We start from the raw sequence: 10,000 nt of genomic DNA on the forward strand, positions 1-10,000 counted from the left end.
AAGTGTGAGCTGTAGCAGGGGTGTGTATATTTGTGTTATAAGAGTTAACCCGTGTATCGGAGCGTACCAAGTTTGGGCTGTAGCAGGGGTATGTGTTTGTGTGTGCGATAGGAGTTAACCAGTGTATCGGGGCGTACCAAGTGTGGTGGTGTGTGTGTGTGCTATAGGAGTTGGATCATACCAAGTGTGGGCTGTAGCAGGGGGCTTTGTGCGTCATCATGGGAGGGGTCTGGCAGGGCAGGGGGGGCGTGGCACTGCTGTCTCCTTCTGCCGGCGGTTGCAGAACCACACGGCGGATCACCTCCTTCTCCATGTTCAGCTGCTCCGCCATCAGCATGATCTCCTCCGACGTCGGCTTCTGGTTCTGGGGGGACAGACGGGACACCCCCGCGTGTCAGGGCACACATGGTACAGACCGGCCGACACAGAAAGGGCACCCCCGCGTGTCAGGGCACACATGGTACAGACCGACCGACACAGAGGAGACAGAGAGAGAGACAGACAGACAGAGAGGAGAGACAGACAGAGAGGAGGGACAGAGGGAGACAGAGGATAGACATACTGACAGACAGACACACAGACAGTCAGAGAGAGACACAGGAAAGGAGAAGGACAAAGATAGAGAGCGACAGGGAGGAAACACAGACAGGGGCAGACAAAACAGTCAGACACACAGCCAGTCGGAGAGACGCACAGGAGAAGAGGGAGACAGACAGGGGAAAGAGAGAGAGACAGGGGGGAGAGAAAGAAAGGGACAGACAGGTGAGAGGGACAGACAGAGAGGGGAAAGAGACAGACAGACAGACAGGGGAAAGAGGAGACACAGAGAGGGAGAGAGAGACATGATAGACAGGGAAGAGACACCGACAGACAGACAGACAGGTGTGATAGAGAGAGCGGAGAGAGAAACAGATAGACAGGAAAGAGACACAGACAGACAGACAGACAGAGAGACAGGTGTGATAGAGAGACCGCAGAGAGAGACAGCCGCCTTACTGAGATGAAGTTGCGCTCTAAGGCCACGCGGACGTTGGTCTCGATGCTTGTGCGCCTCGATGCTTGTGCGCTTCTTCCGGCGTCTCCCTGGCAACCCCTCGAAGCCCATCATGGGGGAGGAGAGGGAGGAGGGGCTGGGCAGCATGCTGTCCACTGCCATGGTCTCTGAGAGAGAGAGAGAGAGAGAGAGAGAGAGAGAGAGAGAGAGGGAGAGAGAGAGAGAGGGAGAGAGAGAGAGAGAGAGAGAGAGAGAGAGAGAGAGAGAGAGATAGAGAGAGAGAAAGTTTTGTCAGATGCTGGCCATTGGTTAGCTGTAGGGTGTATTTAGCGGCAGAGTTTAGCTAGATTCTAGATAGCGGGACGCTATCCCTTCTTTATCAGAAGGGAAGCTAGTTGCTAGACGAGACGAGTTAGCCTCACCATCAAGCTAGCCTTGGGTTGTAGGATAGGCGAGGTAGGGGTTAGCGGTAGGGTTTAGCTCGCTCATAGATAAGGCCAGCCGTAGGGTAGAGTTAGCTGCTCAGACTTAGAGTTAACTGTTGGGTTTAGCTATCAGTTAGCGGTTAGCATTAGCCATTAGCCCTAGCCTACCCTAGGGGTTAGCTTTAGGGTTAAGTAATCTGCTCAGACAAGAGTTAATTGTTGGGTTCAGCTAGGAATTAGTGATTAGTAGTTAGCGGTTAGTGGTTAGCGTCTCACCAGCATCGCTGAGCCACTTCTCCAGCAGGGGCTTCAGCTTGCACATGTTCTTGAAGCTCAGGTTGAGCGCCTCGAAGCGCGAGATGGTCGTCTGGCTGAAGTCGTTACCGTACAGCTTCCCCATCGCCATGCCGACGTCACCCTGACAGGAGAAAGGGCCGGGGTTAGAGTGACACAATCAATCGTTTTAGTTTCACACCAACACTGACTCAGGCTCCTCCCCCCTCCACCCACACTGACTAAGGCTCCTCCCCCTCCACCCACCCGGGGGAAGCCCCTCCCCCTCCACCCACACTTACTCAGGCTCCTCCCCTTCCCACCCACACTGACTGAAGCTCTCCCCCTCTCTTCCACCCACACTGACTCAAGCTCCTCCCCTCTCGAACCCACCTGGGTGAAGCTCCTCCCCCTCCACCCAAACTGACTGAAGCTCCTCCCCGTCCATCCACACTGACTGAAGCTCCGCCCCCTCCACCCACCTGGGTGAAGCTCCTCCCCCTCCACCCATACTGACTGAAGCTCCTCCCCGTCCATCCGCACTGACTGAAGCTCCGCCCCCTCCACCCACCTGGGTGAAGCTCCTCCCCCTCCACCCATACTGACTGAAGCTCCTCCCCGTCCATCCACACTGACTGAAGCTCCGCCCCCTCCACCCACCTGGGTGAAGCCAAGCTTGATGCGCCGCTGCTTGAAGGTCCGCGCAAACTGCTCCAGCTCCTCCAGGTCGCTAGGCTCCTCCCCCATGGCGCCCCCGTGACCCCCGGGGGTCATCCCGGAGGTCAGGGGTGAGGCCATGGTTCCGCCCGACGCCGAGGTCCCTCCGACAGAGGCCACGCCCCCAATTCCTCCTCCAACGCCGCCGCCGCCGCTGTTGCTGCCCGCGGCAACCGCCGATCCGGTGGCTCCGCCTCCGATGGCGGTGGCTCCGGCCCCGATGCCGACGCCGGCGCTGCTTCCTGCCGCCGCGACCTCGGCGCTCTTCTCCCTCTGTAACGAGAACACCAGACGGTCGCCATGGAGACGCTGGAGCGGAACGGGAGCAACGGGAGACAAAACAAAACGGCTACTGTTTTTGCTCGGCGCCCGCAGGTTTGGAGAACAACGCCGAAAGGATCTGAGTTTAAGATCCAATCGCTACCCGCCCCCTGGTGGTGAGGAGGCTGCCGCTGCAGAGAGAGAGAGAGAGAGATGCGGACGGGACTGACTGGGAGGACGGACTGGGAGGACGGACTGGGAGTACTGGTAGGACCGCCTGGGAGGAGAGACCAGTAGGAGAGACCGGTCGGACAGCTCGGACCAGAGACGGGGTCCACACAGTGGACCCAGCCCAGCGAGGACGCTCAGCCAGTCAGCATCGAGAAGCACCCCAGCCGCGCATAAACATCTGGAATCAGCCTCCCGACCCCCAGCTGACCCCTGGGGGGGGGGGGGGGGGGGGGGGGCAAGGACGCTCGTGCAGGAAATGAGGAGTGGTATCTACATACCCCAAGCCCCCTGACCCCCTCATCATCCGCTAATGGAAGATCCATGGGAGCGTGTGAGGAGGAATCAGCGGGCGTGGTTACTCCTCCACCCCGCCGGCTCGGAGCCACGCGCGCACCGCAGCGCTGCCCTGATGCGACGCGTAGCTTAACCTATCGACGTCCCTCCGAGCCCCCCCCCCCCCCCCCCCCCCCCCCCCACGCAGACCTGATTAAAGGGTCGGCAACAGGTTCTGCATTGGGGGGGGGGGCACTCCTGGGAGTGTGGGGCTCAATACGGATCAGTCAGTCAGGGAGGAGGCGTCTGTATGTTGGAAGAGCGTTTCCTGTGTTTGCTGTTGACGGCGCCATGCAGCAAGATGATGTGTGGCACGAATGGAATTGAGTCAATCAAGTCATTCAATCCTTGGCGCCGGTTGGTCAGAGTGTGCGGTAACGTCGCTTTACTCGAAGCCTTGGTGGTTCTTTGAGGTGTTGTACGATCCTTTTAGGATTGTAAATGGTACCTATAAGTAACTATAAGTAGAGGAATTCTTGAGAGCTGTAATATGATTTTGACACATTTTATCTATGACATTGCTCTCAGAAACGCATTCATCTTCACAGTCGGTCTTCAGGCCTGACCACTTCACTCGGTGCTGCTTCTACCTTCTTCCCTCGCTCGCACTCTCTGTCTCTTTCTGTCTCTCTCCTCCACTCTCTCTCTCTCTCGCTCTCTGTCTGTCTCTCTCCTCCACTCTCTCTCTCTCTCGCTCTCTGTCTGTCTTCCTCCTTCACTCTCTCTCTCTCTCTCTCTCTCTCTTTCTCCTTTTAACGTAGTGTGATGACTCCATCTAGACAACACACACACGCACACACGCACACACACACACACACACACACACACACACAGACGTGCGCTACCTGTGCTTGCAGGCTGAGGCGGGGCGGGGCTGAGAGGAGGGCGGGGTTCTGCTGAGACAGCTGCATCAGGTTCTGAGTGGACAGCAGGCCTGGGGGAATCAATACAGAGATCAATGACCACACTGATTCATCGATGAACCTGTCAATCAGTCGGTTGAATACAGCGATCAATGACCACACTGATTCATCAATGAACCTGTCAATCAGTCGGGTGAATACAGCGATCAATGACCACACTGATTCATCGATGAACCTGTCAATCAGTCGGGTGAATACAGCGATCAATGACCACACTGATTCATCGATGAACCTGTCAATCAGTCGGGTGAATACAGCGATCAATGACCACACTGATTCATCGATGAACCTGTCAATCAGTCGGGTGAATACAGCGATCAATGACCACACTGATTCATCAATGAACCTGTCAATCAGTCGGGTGAATACAGCGATCAATGACCACACTGATTCATCGATGAACCTGTCAATCAGTCGGGTGAATACAGCGATCAATGACCACACTGATTCATCGATGAACCTGTCAATCAGTCGGGTGAATACAGCGATCAATGACCACACTGATTCATCAATGAACCTGTCAATCAGTCGGGTGAATACAGCGATCAATGACCACACTGATTCATCAATGAACCTGTCAATCAGTCGGGTGAATACAGCGATCAATGACCACACTGATTCATCGATGAACCTGTCAATCAGTCGGGTGAATACAGCAATTAAGGAACCATACAGTAAGGAATGAATGAATGAGTCAATCAGCCAGTCAATCAGGTATTCATTCAGCAGTCCTACATGAATTGACTCATCAATGCATCAATCAATAACACAAACTAACAATGACAAAATTATACACAAATTGCTGCGGTCTAAAGCCATGAGCAGCTGTTTAAACTCACTCTTGACTTCTAAAACGTTTATTATATTGTTTTCCACGCGTAGAGCTACTACTACTTTAACGACTGATGTTCTGGTGCTCAGCCAATCACGACAGAGGAGGACCGGGGATGACAGCCAATCAGGACAGAGGAGGACCGGGTGGGGGGGGTTCAGCCAATGGGCCGTGAGCTCACCCTGCTGGGCCTGCTGGCCCTGGGGGGGGGGGGAGAGCAGGAACTGGGCCGGGGACTGGAGGGGGTGGCCTGGCAACAGCACCAACTGCTGCAGCTGCAGCAGCTGCTGGATGTCCTGCACACAGACAGGTTTGGAGAGAGAGACGGGTGGGGAGAGAGAGACAGGTAGGGAGAGGGACAAGTAGGGAGAGAGACAGTAGGGAGAGGGACAAGTAGGGAGACAGACAGGTAGAGAGAGAGATAGTAGGGAGGCAGACAGGTTTGAAAGACAGACAGGTAGGGAGAGAGACAGGTAGGGAGACAGACAGGTTTGAAAGACAGACAGGTAGGGAGAGAGACAGGTAGGGAGACAGACAGGTAGGGAGAGAGATAGTAGGGAGGCAGACAGGTTTGAAAGACAGACAGGTAGGGAGAGAGACAGGTAGGGAGACAGACAGGTTTGAAAGACAAGACAGGTAGGGAGAGAGACAGGTAGGGAGACAGACAGGTAGGGAGAGAGATAGTAGGGAGGCAGACAGGTTTGAAAGACAGACAGGTAGGGAGAGAGACAGGTAGGGAGACAGACAGGTTTGAAAGACAGACAGGTAGGGAGAGAGACAGGTAGGGAGACAGACGGGTAGGGAGACAGACAGGTAGAGAGAGACAGGTGGAGAGACAGATGAGCAGGGAGACAGACAGGTAGAGAGAGAGATAGTAGTGAGACAGACAGGTTTGAAAGACAGACAGGTAGGGAGAGAGACAGGTAGGGAGACAGACGGGTAGGGAGACAGACAGGTAGAGAGAGACAGGTGGAGAGACAGACGGGCAGGGAGACGGACAGGTAGAGAGAGAGACAGGTGGAGTGACAGGTAGGCAGAGAGGTGAAAAAGACAGGTAGGCAGACAGGTAGGGAGACATACAGACGGGCATGGACACACGAGGGGAGAGAGACAGACCAGTGGTGTTAAAAGTTGAACCCAATGCCTCCTGAGACTGAGATCCACCTTGAGGGCCGCTGTGTGCCTCCTAGCGCCTGATTGGCCGGCCTCACCTGAGCAGTGAGCTGGATGGGCTGAGACAGCGACAGCTGTGGCTGGGGAGGGGGCGTGGCTTGCTGCTGCTGCTCCTGCTTGGTCGAGGGCTGCTGCTGATGATGCTGGAGCTGCGCGGCCTGTGATTGGCTCTGCTGCAGCTGCTGTTGCTGCAGCTGCTGCAACTGCTGCAGCTGCTGTAGCTGCTGTAGCTGCTGCAGCTGCTGCTGCTGCTGCTGCTGATGGCTCGCCTGTTTGTGGGCGGCGGCCTGGGCGGCGTGCACCGCGTTGGACTGCTGCACGGCCGCGGCGAGGAGCTGGGCCTGGGCCTGCTGGAGGAGGAGCTGCTGCTGGGCGGGGAGGAGGGCGGCCAGCTGGAGGAGGAGGAGGAGCAGGGAGGGGGTGGAGGAGGAGGAGGAGGAGGAGGAGGAGGAGGAGGGAGGGGGAGGAGGAGCAGGGAGGGGGTGGAGGAGGAGGGAGGGGGAGGAGGAGGAGGAGGGGCAGAAGGAGATGAAGGAGGAAGAGGAGGAGAGGAGGTGGAGGTAAAGAGGAGGAGGGAAGAAGGAGGAGGAGAAGAAACAGTGAAAACGAGAAGAGCCGCTCATTCCAAGAATGCAGGTCTCCACCCGGGGTGCTCCACTGCTCTGGTTTCAGGTTTCCCGCATGTCCTAACATGTCCCCGCAATGCAACAGTCTCGCTAGAGGCCCCGTTCAACTGTCAGGTGTGCTTTGAAGTATTCCCGCCAAAGTACACACCGTTTGATCAAACGGGCACACAGGGAATCAAACCATTGCTACCGGTTGCCATTGCACCAGGAGGCGGTGAACGGCGGCATTAAAGGGCCCCTATTTGAACCCCCAGGGTGGGATCTTGATTGGACAGCCGACATCACAAGTCGGCGTGTCTGCCCATGTGTACAATGGACCAATCAGCTCCCTAGCTGCTGTCGTCCACAGATTTATCCGTCTTTTGATTGAGGTGGATACTCTTTATACTTTACACTGGCTACAAATACTCACGTCGCGTCTGCTAATGCTATACATGCTAATGTCACGTGCTCTAATGATATGCATGCTAATGTTGCGTGTGCTAACGCTATACATGCTAATGATGCGTGCATACATGCTCATGTCGCGTGCGCTAATCTTAAACATGCTAATGTTACGTGTGCTAATCTTATGCATGCTCATTTTGCATGTGCAAATGGTATACGTGCTCATGTCGCGTGTGCTAATGCTTTACATGCTAATGTTGCGCGCTAATGTCTGGTGTGATGCTGGTTTGCCTTACCCCTGCTAACTGGGAGCCGGCTATCATCAGCTGTGTGTGGTGGTGTTGGGCCTGCTGTTGTTGTTGTTGGGCCTGTTGCTGTTGTTGTTGCTGCTGTTGTTGCTGCTGCTGTTGTTGTTGCTGTTGCTGTTGCTGTAGTTGTTGTTGTTGCTGTTGTTGCTGTTGACTGGTTTGGCCAGGAGGGGGCGCTGGAGGCACGGCGTGGCTCTGGGTCATCTCAGGGCTCTCCCCGGCCATCCGCTGCAGGGGAACACAAACGTACACCTGTTAGCGACCCTTCCTTAGCATTCGTCTCATGACGTCAACGCACCACACCCTTAGCGGTCACCCGATTAGGGTTTGCATCCGGCCACTTAGCATCCAGTTAGCAACTCTGTCCTAATCGCTCCGTTCAGATCTTCTGTCCAACTTGGTTTGCGGCATATTCCCGGGTTTTCTCCGGCCAAATTTTGCCAGTCCAATCCGCGAAAAGAGGCAGCGGTTGAGAACAATGACGTTGAGGTTGTGCGCTAGTTTCAGTTGTAGCCAAATGTTAGCGATGGGTTGTGGCAGATCCAGAGTGGCACTGGGCAGATCCAATAGTTTTAAACTCCGACAGACACCCGCCTTCAAGTGAGTTCACGTTTGTCCATAGAGAGTGGCCAGACTCTCTGTGCAAATGAAATGAAGTAAGAGAGGTTCTGGTAGAACCGGGCTAGGTTCCCCTAGCGCTCCCTGCGGAGTCTCCAGATGTTTTCCCTCGATCGCAACAGTTCTGTACTTCGGTAGTCTAACCCTCGACGTTTCCTCGTCTGAGTCCTCGGCTGCACACCGCTGGATGGCGAGCTCTAACCAGCTTAGGGATTGGCTGTGTGTGAAGGTGGTGGATGACCTTCGACGTCGACTTTTGAGTCCCTGAATACAGTCCACCGTCTTCACACACACACTCCCCCTTCATAACTGCCCGGTCGAAGCCAAAGACCCCTTCCAACAGCATGTAGCATGTAGTGTGAAGCCTAGCATGTACACTTACATCTACAGCTAGCTTAGTTTATTCAGCACGTAGCATGTGTAGCATGTAGCCTAGCATGTACACCTACATCTACAGCTAGTTTAGTACATTCAGCGTGTAGCATGTAGTGTGTAGCCTAGCATGTACACTTACATTTACATCTAGCTTAGTACATTCAGCGTGTAGCATGTAGCATGTAGCCTAGCATGTACACTTACATCTACAGCTAGCTTAGTACATTCAGCGTGTAGCATGTAGCATGTAGCCTAGCATTCACACCTACAACTCCAGCTAGTTTAGTGCTTTCAGTGTGTCTCTCTAAACAGACATTCTCGGCTCTGTTGGCCTTCCTGAGCACACAGGGGATGTAATTGAAAAGTGAAGGTATGTGTGAGAAGGTGTGTAGGTTGGAGCTGTATGGATGTGTGTATGTTGTATGTGTTGCAAAGCTTTGTATGCTGGATAATGGGGTGTTGTTGTATAACTGAGAGACATTACAGGACACATTATTGTATATAATGTGTTGAGAACACATATTGTGAGCGTCGAGAACATTGGCGTAAAAAGTTTGTGGAGCCACATAACAGAGGCTCTGGTGGTAGACTCTGAAAGGCATACCGGGTTCAAACCCCTGTCCGCAGCATCCCTTGAGCAAGGCACTCCTAAACATCATGTATCTGAATTCACTGAAAGACACTCTGGGTAGACCCAGCCGAATAACTCAGATAGTAACCTTAAACGACTAGAACATCCTCATCAATCACAGAGCTTCAGGGTGTAAGCCTAGCCTGACTTCCTCGACAAAACGCGGAAGTAAATAAAACATTAAATTCGTAGTTATGTTTGTTGTACACAGGGAATGGATTAACCTGGTGATTGTTAGTGCTTGCCACTTGGTTCTATGAAGATCCTGACTGTACCGACAGAGATATATTGTTGTTTCTCTTTCGTCTAACAAATGTACTTATTGTAAGTCGCCCTGATTGTAAATGTGATATAACACACTATAACTATAAATCACACCTTCCCTCAGCGGCGAGCGGGAGACAGTTTGAAAAAGTCGAGCGACTCCTTGACGTGACTGAACAACAAGGTCGTGTTTTACCTGCTGAGATCACCTCCCATGATGCACCTATTCTACCCGACGCCCCGTTACCCCCGGTTACAGTGGGATCCTCCGCTCAGGCAGGACTCAGTCAGCCAAGGGGTCCTGGGTTGATCCGGGGGGGGTGGGCATAGGTTCCCGTGGACGGACGTGGTCGACTCAGCTCTGCCGTGGTTGGCCGACGTAGGGAAGCGTGCGTTGGGGTCGAGGCGTCGCTCGGCGACCCTCCGTCGAAACACGCCGCGTTCAGACTGACCTATGACCCCAGAGACACTCTCCTCCTCCTCCCTCGTTCTCCTCTCCGTCTCCGTCTCCGTCGGGGAACCTTCCCTTCTGACTGTCTTTAGCTTCTCTTTCTTTGTGACTTCATGTCCTTGTCTCTCTCTCTTTCTCTCTCTCTCTCTCTCTCTCTCTCTCTCACTCTCTCTCTGAG

General features: G+C 54.2%; 1 pseudogene across 1 annotated transcript in view; it reads right to left on the minus strand.

Annotated features, from left to right (window-relative positions):
• Nucleotides 1-181: 181 nt before the first annotated feature.
• The window catches only part of LOC307091523, an 11,015-nt pseudogene continuing 1,196 nt past the window's right edge, over nt 182-10,000 (minus strand). The window contains exons 3-11 of the transcript in view: nt 7,472-7,711; nt 6,390-6,554; nt 6,201-6,356; nt 5,171-5,285; nt 4,080-4,168; nt 2,353-2,718; nt 1,696-1,837; nt 997-1,161; nt 182-364 (exon numbers count right to left, since the gene is read on the minus strand). The product of the transcript in view is annotated as an uncharacterized misc_RNA (transcript). The remainder of the gene's footprint in view (nt 365-996; nt 1,162-1,695; nt 1,838-2,352; nt 2,719-4,079; nt 4,169-5,170; nt 5,286-6,200; nt 6,357-6,389; nt 6,555-7,471; nt 7,712-10,000) is intronic.

Source organism: Pollachius pollachius (assembly GCF_949987615.1).
Source record: "Pollachius pollachius genome assembly, contig: scaffold_455, whole genome shotgun sequence".
Classification (NCBI taxonomy): Eukaryota; Metazoa; Chordata; class Actinopteri; order Gadiformes; family Gadidae; genus Pollachius; species Pollachius pollachius.